The sequence below is a fragment of the Psittacula echo genome, assembly GCF_963264785.1.
Source record: "Psittacula echo genome assembly, chromosome: 2".
Classification (NCBI taxonomy): domain Eukaryota; kingdom Metazoa; phylum Chordata; class Aves; order Psittaciformes; family Psittacidae; genus Psittacula; species Psittacula echo.
This window is the reverse complement of record NC_137737.1, coordinates 113188638-113203505: the sequence shown is the minus strand read 5'-3', so window position 1 is coordinate 113203505 and position 14868 is coordinate 113188638.

The window sequence follows — 14868 nt, the reverse complement described above, 5'->3', positions numbered from 1 at the left end:
AGGCTGAGGTGTTCAGTTAATAATATTCAGTTAATAATAATTGGCTTCAGATATTTAAATATTTAAATTTAGCTGATGCATTTTAGACATGTCCATGAACTTGACTTGTTCTGAACCCATTTAATGAGTTAGCATCCTGTAGTATAAACTTGTGTGTATGCCAGCTCAACATATTTTTAGGTGAAATTCTTTAGTGACTTCAATGTCCCAGATAAAATACACTTTAAAAAGACAGAAACTTAGCTATAATGAGATCCAGTTGGTGTGCATAAACCTTTCACATTACATTACATAATTAAGTTGGCAAGTAATGTATGGGGAAAAGTTCTTGTTGCTTATTCTTTTGTACTGGAGTTTTACAAGGCTGTATAAATACTGTAAGTATTTAATGGGGGAAATGCAGGATTAAAAGCAAACAACAGATGATGTATGATACAGAAGTGTCATAAACCAAATGTGTAACATTACTGTTTTGGTATTTAGTATTAAATGACTGAAACTTGACAGTGTTCTGAATGTCACCTATAGCTCTCGGAAGAACAACTTCCAATTGATTGATTTGATTAATGTGACTAGTTTGAAGGTAGATTGTTTTATGCTGGATGATACCAGAGCATGGATTCCTTCTGAGTAATGTTTTGACCAGTCTCTTTATTCAGTATAAACTACATCGCTGTGGTATTCAAAGCAGGGTACAGGCTCACAGACTCCTTACCATAATTTAACAACCTGTTCTCCTTTTAACAAGCTGTAATTACAGACACATAAACTACATCTTCATTTATTTCCACGGTAGAGCATGGGAGAGGAATGTGGGAAGGCATTCCTTGTGCCACCATCAATTTACTTGCCTAACTAGCAGTTGTTTCATAAACATCCTAGAAAGCTCTTGAAAATACTGAATGTGGAATGTGCCAAAAATGGTTAAAATGCAAGATGTTGTCCTCTGACAGGCAAGCCCTGGCAAATCTTAGCTTGATGTTACTGTCCTCGGCTGCCCTCCTCCTTTGTGAAAGGCTTTTGCTCCTTTGCAGAGTCAGCAAAAAGTACTGTGTGCCTGTACTTCAGTAGCTACAGCAAACCTCGGTCCAGGGATTATTATGGGGTTTTTTTGGGTGCTGTCATCATCACCAGCAATTTGGAGTTGCCGTGTTTAGTCCGTGAACTGGAACACAGGAGGCATGGGCATAAGGTCTGTTTTGCCAGCTCTGCTATGGGGGTGGTAGCCTTAGGGAGAGGATTGGTTAAAAAAAGAGTAGTCCTAAATTGCACAGCTGTTTGCTGCATGATGGTGAGTCTGAGCCCTCAGCTATCCTCATTTAAAGGGAATGGTCAGGCAAGCATCATGATGTATTTAAAGCTTAGGCTGTTGTTCTTGTGAAGAGTGTAATTTACAATAATTGCTGCTTTTAATAATGAACCGATTTATTTGAGATGTCTCAATGCCCGCTAAGCACTTAAAATGACAACTTAATTTCAAGATGCTGTTACCAATGTAGGTATATTGACCTCGAGCTGTTCAGAGGGGGGGATATTGTGGGGTCATTGCCATAGTGAAGGTATATTGTGCTTAGAATCCCTTCTACAGAAGGGAAAATGAATTTTGAACTGGAAATAAACTTTCTCTTGCCCAAGATTTATTCAATAAGAGGTGAAAGGAACATTCAGAATGTAAGTGAATAGCAAATATCTTTTGGTTTTGTGGGTTTGTAAGTAAGTTCCCATAAATCAGTCAGCAAGTTCCCAGTTGTGACAACCACATCTCATGCTCTGACATTGCAGCCACCACAAAACTCAAGTGAAGGGTGAAATCAACCCATAATAAGGGTGGCAAGCCAAATGAGTGCTATTAAAAAAACAGACTGCTGTCTTGCAGATTTCTGTCTCAATTTTTTGTGAGCTGTCAGTACACCAATAGACTTTGAATCACCCTCTCTTTCCCCTGTGAGTCCCCACATTGCACCTTGCTACACAGTAAAGCAGCAAGCAAAAATGTGTTATGGGACTTTGTGGGGGAAGGATGGGCTGGAGACCATTAAATGCTCGTTCATAGGGATCTGACATGGCTCAGTATTTTGTGATCCTTGTTTTTAAGGAAACACTTATGTTAATGAGCAACTACTGTAAAATATGGGAAAGAAATAGGTTAAAAGTCAAAGTAGTGATAATGGGGGATTCTCTGTTTGGCTGTCTTTGCTCCGGGGGCTGAGGTCCACACTGCTCCTTGTGAAGCCAGCACGAGGGGCGCTGGGCCCATCTCAGATTTTCCAGCCAGGGTGCGTTCTGATCAAGCAGCCCAGTGCCACCCAAGCATCCCAGATTAAAAAATGAGGGTAGGAAGCATTGTTGCTCAGCAGCCTTGGGTCACTTGGCAGGGCTGTGCTTCTTGACAGCTGCTTGCTGTGTATGGGACTTGTGAGCAGCTGTCAGACCTGACAAAGTGGTGGGAACAGTGGTTGAAGGTGCCCATAGGAATGGCTGTGAGCGCCCAACACCTTGTGTGCTCCCGCTGCGCAGAGCGGCCGCACTGGGAGGGAGGTGTGACCTTGCTTCAGCCTTGGAGCGGCCGGTTCCAGGACTCTGCCAGCCTCTAGCCAAATGCTGGCCTGATCCGACCCTGCTTGGCTTCAGATCCGGTGGGATCACAGTGCAGTGGGAATAAGAGGCACTTTGTTCTCCGTTGTAGATAGACTGCAATTAAACTCACTAGTCATGAGGCTAGATTTAATGCTGTGCTCTCGCTGTTTTGCATTGCACAACAGCACAGACTCTCAGAGAGCAAACAAATTTGATCTGTGTTTCCTCAGGATTGTGAAATCCTCCTTCTGTATAAATTTGCTGCCTGAATTTTAAACATGATTTATAAAAGAAGTCTTTCCTCTTGTAGTAAACATGATTTCCCTTTTTGTAGGGCTGTAAGACAGATGTTCTTAGTCTGCAAGGTAACTTTTTCAGCATGCTGTTCTTAACATGGGTTTGGCTCATCTTCACTGCTGCACACTTGCTAACTGAAGGTATTTAATTCGGATGCAAAAGAAAATAGTTTCTTTCAGCGTTTGTACCTAATGCTGGCTTACAAGAAATGCAGAGCAAGGAAAGCATTTGTTTTGCACTGTTCAGAGGCTTTCTGAAATCCTCTGAAGTGTGCTGTGGTTCTTATTTTTGGTCCATTTCCTCTGTCTTCCATTGCAAGTAGACTTTCTCTTGCTAATCTGCTGCCTGAAATATTCTTTGTTTAGGACAGCAAGTCTCTTTCTGTTGTAGTCAGTGCTAGGAATTCAGCTGCAGGGTTGCTCTTGGTGCTGTAGAGTTCACTGACCATGTTTTGCTTGTGGCAGTCCTAGCTTTGGCCCCTTTACACAGATCAATGCCAGGCTAACCCCATTTATTGCTACTACCGAGTCAAAACTCTGCTTCTCTTATTTAATTTAGCTCAAAATAGACATAATCCAAACAAGCGTCAGCATGGCAAAAGAGCCAGAAGAATGGGAGGAAGAAAGAAATCCCCACACTCAGGGTTTTTTTTTTTTTGAATCAAATATACCAAATGGTGCCAGGCCTCAGATGGGAGGAATTAGCTTGTACTGTATCGTTAGACCCTTTATAAAAGTCAATCATCATTATTGATTCTAATTTGCATGAGTATTACAGTTTATCTGGTTGTCTTCAGTTCCTTTTTTGTGTTTAAAGTAATTTCTAGTGTAACTGCTACTGCTTAAGCTTAGCCATGCGTTCAGATTTCTTCTGGGTTTCTTCAGTCCCAGTTGAATCTCCTGGTTTGCTTCATTGTGCCCCCAGTAGGTGAACTTCCATCCTTACTACTAGATGCCTTCCACTACTTAGCACAGCGTCGGCCTCCTAGAAACTTCCAGACTTGCTCCTGGTGGAATGAAGTTGCTGTTGGCAGGAGTGTGTTATCCTCTGTGAAGCTGCTTTGTGCTAGGCACTTTGTAAGGCTTGTCGCTGTGAGACGGGTTAAGAGGTTTTGTTAAAGCAAGTGTGTGGCAGGTAAGACCCCTGGGGCTATGAAACCCTGTGGGTGCAATGTAATTTTTTTCTCTATCTGTGGCACACCTCAATATGACAAAGTGTTGGGATCCTCGGGACCTTACTTGAAGTTTAGATGATGAGACCTATATGGCGCGGTTGGCATCCAGCCACCTTCTCTGGCCAGGGCTGGAGTTCCAAATTCCACCTGCCACACCTCATTCCACACTGCTTGTTAAATATGTGGAATAAGGCACAAACATACCCTCACCCCTTGTTGTCTTCTGGGTTGAAGCTCTGTTCCTTGTGCAAGGCAGCATAGGTGGAAATCATGAGGCTTAGTGTTTCTGCTAAAAATCAAAACCATCTTGCCACACATCTTTCCTCTCCAACACCTTTTCCCCAAGAAAAATCTCTCCCCAAACTATTCCTCTTCAGTTCTTCAACTTCAGCGGAAATCGAGCTCAGTCGAGCATGTCTGTGATAGAAAGGAAGACGACTGCCATGAGACAAATCTGTAACTTGGGAATTGATGTTGAAGTTAATTTATGCTACCTCTTGCTAGATGATCACCACAAGACCCCCGAAACCCTTCCTGTTTGTTTCAAATGATCTTTTGTTTCTTACATTACTATTAATCTATTCCTGAAGGCAAGCTTTTCAAGTATTTATCCCAGAGGGGAGACCAAAGCCTGTCAATGTAAATGTTTTTGTTTGTTTGTTTGGTGGAGGTTTTTTTCTTTGTTTTATTTTTTAATTTCACCACCCTTCTCCCCATTTTTGCCCATTAAATGCCATCTCCTTCTTCTGCCTGCCTGGTCCTTTTTCTTGCAGATCTTTGTTGTTCCAATGGGGGGTGCTTCAGTTTCCCACTCCGAACATGGGCCTTGCATCTCTGTTGCCTCCTTTCCTTGCCTCTTGCAGGAATGGTAGTGCTTCAGCCTCTTTGCTTTTTTCTCTTTCCATGCTGGAGAGGGAGCTAATGGCTTCCTGCACTGCTCCTCTGGGCAGAAGACAAGATAAAGTAACACACAGACTGTAAGGTCTTCCTGATGTCTCCCTCAAATTTAACCTGGTTCCTGATAAAACCCATCACAAATGTTATCTCCCAGGCTTTATCTGAAATTGGTCTTTTAAAGACTCCGGATGTGTTGCTGTATGATTATCCCTTTATCTGGTGCTTAACCTGTCAACTGCTCCTCTTGTGATGGTTTCTTTTACTTCTCAGATCTCTGTTGGAACGTGGTGGGGGCTTTGTTCAAGATATTTAAAAGTAGTCATACTTCTGATACTCAAACAGCTCTTTTTCTTTTATTTTTTTATACTTCAAGATCTTGTAGTCTTGATCCTTCTTTAAAGTTGTTCTTTTTCTATTGCTATAAAGGATATTTCCTGTTATCAGCATATTTTTACTGGTTATTACCACTCAAGACGTTCAGTGGGTTTGTCTTCTCTGGCTTCAGTTAGATGAAGTCTTCCACCTGCCTTCCCTATCAACCCAACAAAAGATTTCTTGAAGTGTTATTTTTAATGAGGATAATTTTGAGCTGTCCCTTGGAATCATCTAATGATGTGATTCTTCTCTGTTGTTGGTTTCTTTGTCATAACACAACTGCATGTACTGTCAGTTTATGTTAATGTGTCTATTTTGTGCTTTTCAGTTTTATTGAAATGTGTTGTACATTGGAGGCAATAAAAGCCAACAGATAAAGTGAGAGACATTTCTTGTTGATTGACAGGTGTAGTCTTTTCTGCTTCTCTGAACGTTTTCAGGTCTTCTTATTGTCTAAGCACTGGTGCTTTGTGTGTTAGTAATGACTAGAGAAGCACAAACACAGTCTTAGAATCAGGCCATGCTTCGAAGAAGGAATGTATATTGTGTAAGATTTCATCCACTACTCTAAAGTTATGTGTGTGGTCTGTTGTGGTGTTGGGTCAAATCAAAGCCTTTTAATATAAAATTAAAAGTTTACTGAGCTAATTAGCAGAGGTCATTCTGTCTACATGTAGACTGTGGTTTGTAGCTTCATGATGTTGGTGGTGGCAGTGATGGCTTCTGTAGCGTATAGCACATGGTTATATAGATTCATGGTTAATCCACCCTTGTGGGGAAAAAAGTGCTAAACTTAGCTGCCAAATGGATGTTTTTATCATATGAGCTGCAATGGCTACTTGGAGAAGTCCCTACAGGTCTGAAAACAATCATCAAAATTGTATTTCTTAGCCTTGGATCCTAAAGTATCTTGTACACATAATGGAATCAAATGAACCAAATCTAAAATATACTTTGTTCATACGCCATATGGTCATCATCTTGCCAAACACTCTTCTTGCCTTCCAGAGCAGACTCCTGTCTTTTCCTTTCCTCAAATCCTGCCCTTCACACTAACCAAAACAAATTGGCGCTTGACCCCCACAGTCATATGCCTACCGTTCCTTTTTTCCCTTTGTCCCTAAATGCTTTTCCAGAAAACGCAGAAAAGAGGTAAAACTAACTAAAAACCTTCATGTATTGCATTAAAGGAGTGTTTTGAATTTAACCCCGTCTGTATTTAGCGTAATTCAGCATTTCAGTCCCTTCCTACCAGCCACCCAAAAGCATATTTACTCCTTTGAGAGATTTGAAATCCAAAGATGGGCAGATTTTAATATGGGGCGGAGATAGGGAAGTATCTGGGTCACCGATGGCTTTCAGTTCATGTCCTGTGTGCTGTATTGATACCCCACTTCCAGAGCTCTGGGGAGGTCCCTGTTGATGTGTGTATTTTTAGTAGGAAGCTGTTTCCTGCCCTTGCACCCAGAACATCTGTGTGGTGTCATGTCACCTGTCCTGAGGTGTTAAGTAACCCATGTGCATTTTGAAATAGCTAATAATAATAATACGATTTCTCTCGTGATAGTGTTTGGGCTTTTTCATTCTCTTGGTTGTTATGAAATCTGTAGGCTGATAATTTTAATGGGAGTTACAAAGAGGAGAGGAAAAAGTCCCAGCCAGCCCTGGAAATGCATAGGATTGTGGTAGAGCTGAGTAAACGCTCCCTATTGCAGTCTGTTTTAACAAGGACTTCCAAAAAGCCTGTCATTTCAGTAAGTTCAGCTTTTACCCTTTCTTCGCGCTGTTCTCCCTCTTGGCAGTCTCTGTCCCTCTGGTGGGGTTTCAAGTAGATAATTATTTTTGAGACATAGGGTTGTTACTTTGCTAAGTTCAGCTTTGGAGACCTGCTGGGAGGGGAGGTGGATGGGAGATGCAGGGCTCCTAAAAGTCCACTGTTTCTGCCCATTCTGTCAATACTGGAGCAAGGAATGTATGATTTAAGATTACAATTTCACACCGTATTCCTAATTCTCTTCCAGACTGAACCGTAACTGTCAAAATTGCAGTTCTATTTATGTCTTCGTTATAAATTAGATCATTACAAATGTATGGCTTTAAAGCCCTTTTGTGCTTTTCTTATGCAGCTAGGTTTATAGATGAAGCTGTCTGTTTTATTGTCTAGCTGCATAATTACTAAGTGGACACAATGTCTTCAAAATTACTGTTCCATCTGAGAATATTTTATTATTGGTTGCTGCAAGAAACATCTGGAGAGTGCTTAGAGCTCTTGTGTGTTACAGCGTTTCAAAGACATGGTTTTATTAGATCCTTGTAATTTGTCCCTTCCGTTTTATTTCTTCACATGGCAGGAAGAGCTAATAGAGGCTTTCTTGTGTTTTTCTTAAGCCTCGTAAAGTGATTCCAGATATGAAATTCTTTGGGTAGTCTGAAGGTGTGTGTTTTGCTGTTTGCATGTTCAGTCTGAAGTAGGTAGTGTTCTGTTGATGTGTCCAAAAACACATCTTCCCTAGATGGGTCAGTATTATCTCTTTCTGCTCCTAGGCAAATTAATAAACCAAATTTTAAAAGTGCAAAGAAAAGCAGGCGGCTGGCTGATTCAAAGGGAGAGGCTATGTTTTTCATCACCACCCTTTCAAAGCCTCTCTGAATCAAAAGAACCATTGGATTGCGAAGGCAAGACCTATGCCACACCAGAAGCTCCCAGTTCAGCAATTTTCCCAGGGTAAAATTATAACTCATGTTTCCTCAGCACAGGCTGTAACTGGCAGCGTTCCTTCTACTTCTAAGGGTGAAATTGCTGCCGGGGGAACAGGCATCTAATGTGCCTCTGGAAGTTTTACAATGGGTGTTAGCCTCCCTTTGTGGAGAAGTAGACGTTCTTCTGGAACATACCCAAGGGCAGGTGCTATTCAAACTGGAGTGTAAATTAACTTCAAATAACGCAGTACGGACTTATTTTTGTTCAGTTTGGGAGTCAAATCTAAAGAAGAAAGCCCCATTTCTCAAATTCTGACAGTTCATGACAATCTTCCAGTTACCCCACTGAAGTTTGCATTTTTATAGGTCTTTAACATCTTCAGATATGACTGCAATTCAAGATGTTAATCTTTATTCATGTACTACTGATAGGATCTTCACTCACAAACAAAACAGACAGATTTTAGCAATGCTTGTTTTTTTGGTGTTGCTTCTCACCAGAAGATTATCGGACAAATTGCAAACTAAGTCCGAGAAGAATGTAACCTGTTGGTTTCTTTCTCACTCCAATTTTGACACCATCTTTAAGGATTTGCTTAACTTTGCATTCAAATGTGCCAGCATAGTTCTGGCAAACAGAAGTCCTTTCCTTGTAAACCCAGGAGGGAGTGTTTTCTTTTTCTTGTCCTTTTCTTATGTAAAAACTCTTACAAAATATGCATGGAGTGCTTGCTAGAAGTGGATAAAAGGCAACAACACTCGAGTGAGAAGTCTGACTGAAAATTACATTATTAATAATCTCCACCTATGGAGGCATCCACCTGGGAACAGCTGGAAGATGGATTCCAGTCTTCAGAGCTCCCCTATCCCTTCCCATGTCCATTCCTGGTCTGAACCTCACGTACATGAGTGAGGAAGAGGTGGCTGTTGGGCGCCTGTCTTCACTGGTGCAGGACATGAGGTGGGAGATCCTCCATCCCTCCCTTTGGCTGCTCTGCACTGGGCTATTCCCAGGGACTAGGGGTTGCTGCTCGAGTTGCTGCCTCTTTCATGGAGGAGGTATAGGCTCTGGATGGACCTCCAGAGTATGTAGATATGTCATCTGCAAAGCTGCTGTCAGGCCACACATCATGCAACAGGGATGAAGTGGTCCAAGGTATTTGGATCGATGCTGCTTGCTGGAATAAATGAAGCTTTGAGTGGAGAAGAACTGGTCTGTCATCTTTGTCCTTTGCCAAAAGTGAAACTCCCTTTGCATGCTTGCTTTCCTGTGAAGTACAGGTAAATTCACATTTTCCCTGCTACCAGAGGTTTGATAGAGGTAGGAGAAGAAAAGTGACCTATTTTCCAGGTTTAAAGGAAAGTAAATGAAACTGTCCTCAGGGCAGAAGAAGCAAAGGCTTTTGTATCAGCTGTAGTGTTGTGGGCAGGGCTGCCAGGCTGCTAAAGGCTCTTCAGAGCTGGCAGCCTCTTTCCCAGGAACTGCTCGTCTCTTTAATAGTGTTTCCTTTTTGTTTTTTTCAAGTGTCCATAATGACTGCAGCCTTTCTGCACTGAGACTGAGGAATCTCTTGGCACTTACTGGCTTATAATAGTTTCTGCAGTATCTGGCAGGATCCCCGTTTTGCCTGTGAGAATAAAGAAGGCTGAGTGAAGGTCACGGAGGTGCTTTGTTATATGCTTTGTGTAATAATTTGAGCTGGATATGTCCAGTTAGAGAAAGCTCAGGCTGAGGTGTTATGATTCCTTTTTGTCACTCCTAAATTAGTTTTATTGCTAGCTTGAGCAGAAGCCAGTGCAGAACAGACAAGCTCTTGGTGGACCAAGTGGCTTGAAATGCCAGGTATCCGGTCCGCTCCTATCATGGAAGCAGTACAGCAGGTCTGTTGACCTTTGATCCGATGTTCTCCTGTGTCTAAACATTGCATCCTCCAGCATGGTTAGGGGATGTTTGTGCCTGCTGCACCCTGGGGTAACCACCCTGTGATTATATGGTGTCAGGTGGGCAGCGGTGTGCTGTGCAGTAATTGAGAGCAGCTTTCAAATCCAGTTTTGCTTGTAAATTAAATGGCCACTTTTACTGAGTGAGAATCGAATCAGCACGTCTGAAGACTGTGGAAGTCATCTATTTCCATTATGAAAGCCAATGTGGCTAGTGGAAGTGGGCGTGTTTGGAGGTAATGAATTTGGGCTGGATCCCCAAGTTACGTGTGGTTTTTTTAATAGAGCAATGGGTTGGATATGTGCCAGAGATCCTACTTGCATGGGTTTAAGCCAAGTCCTGTGTCAGCCACATTTACCATTTGCTTGACCAAAGCATAGAGGGTGTGCACAGCAAGAAATGGGTAGGCAGTGCAGAAGAACAGAGCTTTACTTGCAGGGCCTGAATGTAATAAACGAAAACGTCTGGGCTGGCCTCAGCAGTGCTTACCCAAACAAGCAAGGGGCTGAGTTAATCTTCCATAACAGTACAAACATAGAGAATATCTTGAGGGAGGTATTAAACTTCTGTCTGCAGTTTCAAGGCTTAGGGGAGTTTTCTAAGAAGTTTACAAGCACTTGAGAAGATATATCCTGTCTCTATAAACCTTACCTTTTCCAGGTTTTGGACTCACCTTTACTGCTGTACTGGTATAAGTGTAGGTCCTCATTTGACTCCTGCCTTATCCCTAAAATCTTTTTTCTCCAGTTCATTAAGAGATTTTTTTTTTTGTTAAGGTCTCAGTGGCCAGTTTCTGGTGAAGGTGTGGTTAGTTAGAGCTGTTCTGCTGAAGTTAGCTGTGTGCTACAGACTCAGCTGCTGGGCACTGGGATTCTCAAAGTGTCTTCAAGCTCTTATCCAAGGGCAGTTTTAACTGTCCTGCGTCTCCAGGCAGGCAGGTCTCTCCATCCATCACAAATTCCTTCCTTCAGCCCCTTGCCTTGCATTTGTTTCTCTGCACCTGTGGCATTCGTTCTAGGTGCTGATCAGCTCTGATGAAATCCCAGCAAGGCTCATTTTAGCAAGGAAATGCAACCACCACCTCTCCAGCACTCGCAGCACTGAGTGGATGTACGTGCACCAGCATCTCGAGGAAGAGGAGGCTGTGAACAGCCAGCATGCGGGATGTGGAGCGAACAACCCCCATCTTGAGGGGCCAGATCAGAGCATCATCCCAGGGCCAGTGCCTCTGGGACAGGAGGATGTAGCATCTAAAACTCTCCCATCAGGTAAGTGCTCTGGTCATCACTGCTATAGCTGCTCTGGTGTGACAAAGAGGTCCATTATCACCTTTGTAGGCTTTACCTGTATATGGGCTATTGCAGGATACAGAAGACAGCCTGACATGGTTCCTAGCACCTTTAGGAAAGGGTGTCAGCCAGGATTTTGTTTCGTGATGGCCTATACCTTATACCTTGGCTATGATGGAACACTGGGTATCCCTGTCCCCTCTGTCAGGCAGCCTTGAGGCATCCACCTTTCTAAAGCAGATTGCTGCATGTGCTTCTGCAAATAATACTGAGTGCTGCAAGCGCTGCACTTGTGAGGGGAGGAGGAGGAAGCAGCTGCTTGGTACAGTAGCTGCTTGGTAGTAGTAGGTCTGCCTCAGCATCTCAAGAAAACATTCCTGCTTCTCAAGCTCTCCGCTGCATTTTACTGTCTTGCATAGGATAATTTGACCTTCTGCCACATGTTGACAGACATTCAGCATTTAAAATGAGGCTTTTCCTCCAGAGGTTTAAAACAGTAATTCTAGTACTACCACTGAGTCTCAGGGGACCTGATATTTCATCTTACTGTGGCACTGAATTACAGCTGATAGTGTTTTTCATGTGGCACTCAAACGCTTATTTTGGAGTTTTGCTTTATAGACATAATTTGTAATGTTCAGAGTCAGCTAGACTGAAGCTCACAGCTGTGAGGGAAAGAGCAGTTGGATTATATTGATGAAAGGCAAAACATGAAAGTGCATGCAGCATATTTTCCCTGGGGGAAAAAAAAATATGCTATTCCTTTGTTTTGCAGACCCAGTGGCACCAGTGCAGCCCACCAACCATGGCCTCAGAGAGCTATTGACCATTGGTGTAAGGGTGAAGAAGCAGAAATGGTATGGATGTGCTCATGTATGAACTTTTGCCAAAGATCTAAGCAACTTCTTTGTGCTTCTAGTGTCTTCAGAGTGAAGGTGAAGAGAAGGCACTGTGGTGGCACGCACACCTTAAGAGAACAAAATGCAGCTTGCATGCTCCGCCTTGTGCATGTAGTCATCTTTGCTCGCCTTGCAGGGCTCCTCTGTCTGAGAGGCCAGCACAACCTGGTGTCATCTGTGGTTTCAGTGTACCATGGCCACAGCCAGAGAATTTGGTGTGAGCACATGGCCAGCCCACAGAGGTGCCCAGGACGGGATTTTCCCCTTTTGACACCTGGGCTTCCTAGACACGTACTGTTGTATCTCTGCCTGCTTGCTGCACCTTCCAGAAGTGCTGTTTGTACTGTGCTGATACTGTTTATGTTAAATAAATGCTTTCTCCAGCCTCTTTGTTGTGGTGACTGTTTTTGCTGAATCAAAATAGAAGAAGTGGGGATGCTTGTTTAAGCATTGTGGCAAGACATGATCAGGATTATTTTTTTAATCTTCAATGAAATGTTTGTTTTGAAGAAGTGCATTCTCAGACTGGGGACACTTGTGCAGGAGCTGAATCTGAGAGTAGTCCTAATGTTCCTGGTTTGGATGAAGGACTTGAACAGGACTTTCCCACATCCCACAAGCACCCGTAAGCATCAGACTGCTGTTTATTTCTGAGTCAGGTGCATAGCTGTCCCTGAATGACACTTGAGTGATTTCTGCTTTGTACTGAATGAAAAGTGATTTGTCTCTAACTTCTGAAGTTTGTTCACTGTTTGGATTCATTCCCCGTGCAGTGGGATGTATGGGGAGGAGACATTTCTGCTGGAGATGGCTGATGGGGTTGTGCTAACTGCTGTTGCCAGTTCTTCCTGGGCATCACCAAGCTTTTGTGAGGAGAAACATCTCTCTCGTGGCTTTCTGTTGTGAAACAAAGATAATGAATACAGACAGATTTGATGCTTTAGAATAAACTACTGTATGATTATAGTGTCTAATGTCTAGACTAGATAAGACAAGCTTGTCCTCACCTCCCCCAAAAATCCAAGAGAGTTTGAGATATGTAACTCTGAGTTTCTCAGCAGTAATAATTGCTTGGGCTGTGACAAAGACTGTGCAATAGTTTTAGAATTTGATACAAAGGTTAGAGGTACAGTACATTCAGTAAGCATATATATGCACTCCTGCTTGAGCTGAGCTGGCTCACAGGGAAGATGCTGGCTATAATAACCCTAGCCAGCAATGTCATGACCTGCAACCTGAAATGATCCCCGCAGTCCAGTGAGTCAAGCAGATGTTTGTACTTGAGTGTCGGTCCTTCTGTGAGTGAGCTCGGGTTGTCTTGTAGTGGCATGGGTTTTGTCAAGGTTTCTGGCTTAAGAAGGGAACTGGAATGACTTTACTCAAGACCACAGAGTATAAATAACACTCTGCTAATCATAGAGTTTGAGTGAATATATTGAGGGGAGGAGGAAGCCTCCTGTCTCTTTGATTTTTTTTTTTTGTACACTTAGCAGCACATTGTAATAACTCACGTTCTTCAGATATCTCTTCTTTGTTCCACTTGCTACTGGAAGATTGGCATGGTTCTGATGTTGTTCTTTGGTAGACCAGTTGCAGGGGTGTGTGTCTCAGCCCTACAGCTACTGTGTTTTTTTCAAAGGCTTATTCTTTAACAATATTCTTGAATGGATTTGGGAAGTAGGTGTTGTAGAAGAAAAAGGCAGGGAAGAGATCTGAAAGCTCTCCTTCATGATCCTCAATCCCCTTTGGTAGAAGAAATTCTAAATCATAAGGATTTTTGTAAATCCCAGGGAGGAGGAGTTCAGGCAGGGCTGCTTTTGCTTTTTTGTTGAGCCTTGCCCTAGGAGGGCTTGCCTAGAGCAGAAAATAAGAAGCAGGTTTAGATATACTCAAAAGACCTGGACCTACAAACTGCTTCTTGTTGAAAGACTCCTTCAAATATCAGCAGGAAAGTGGAGGAGCCCCAAACTGCTCTAATAGAGCAGTGGTTTGTGAGCCAAAACTGAAAAGTTTTATATGACCTAAATGCATTTAACCTGAGGGATTTTAGCACTTTTGAGTGTGTAGTTTCAGTAATAAATTCATTCTGATTGGAAATCAGAACTGAGTTTTTCAAGAAGTTCTTAGAAAAGGAAAATTTTTGCGTACTAATAATGATAAATGTTTTACAGGGTATTTAAAGTGTTTTGGCCCACAGGAACTATTGTAAAACCTAGGATTTCCTGTTCTTATTTTCTTATTTTTTTTTTTTTTTGTAGGTTAAGTGTCACAGTGTTTGACAAGTAAAGGTACCAAATGAAAAAGGGACTGTTAGAGATCAGGAAGGTCACTGCCCATCCAGACTGTGCTGACGCTAGCTGCGCTTTGTGTCCCACTCATGAATAAAGTTATTGCAGTTCCTGAGGCAGATGCCAACCTCTGTGATCTCCCATGTGGGAACAGCCATGGCTGAGATAGAAACCCTTCCTGAGTGCAAATCTCACCTACCTGACACCAAGCACACCACGAAGGGCTTCTGAAGAGCTTTTTGATCCTTGTCATCAGCTGTTCTAGATAGCTTGCTGGATCCTGTTAGGTTTAGTTTCTGTGGTTCCCTTCTCTTCTCCTGTAGTTGTTTCTAAGGAATTACATTTGTAATCACTTTAGGTAGTAGAAGCTTAATTTATCAGCAGTGTCTTGTTCTAACCACTTATTACCCAACTTTGGTCACTTCATGTT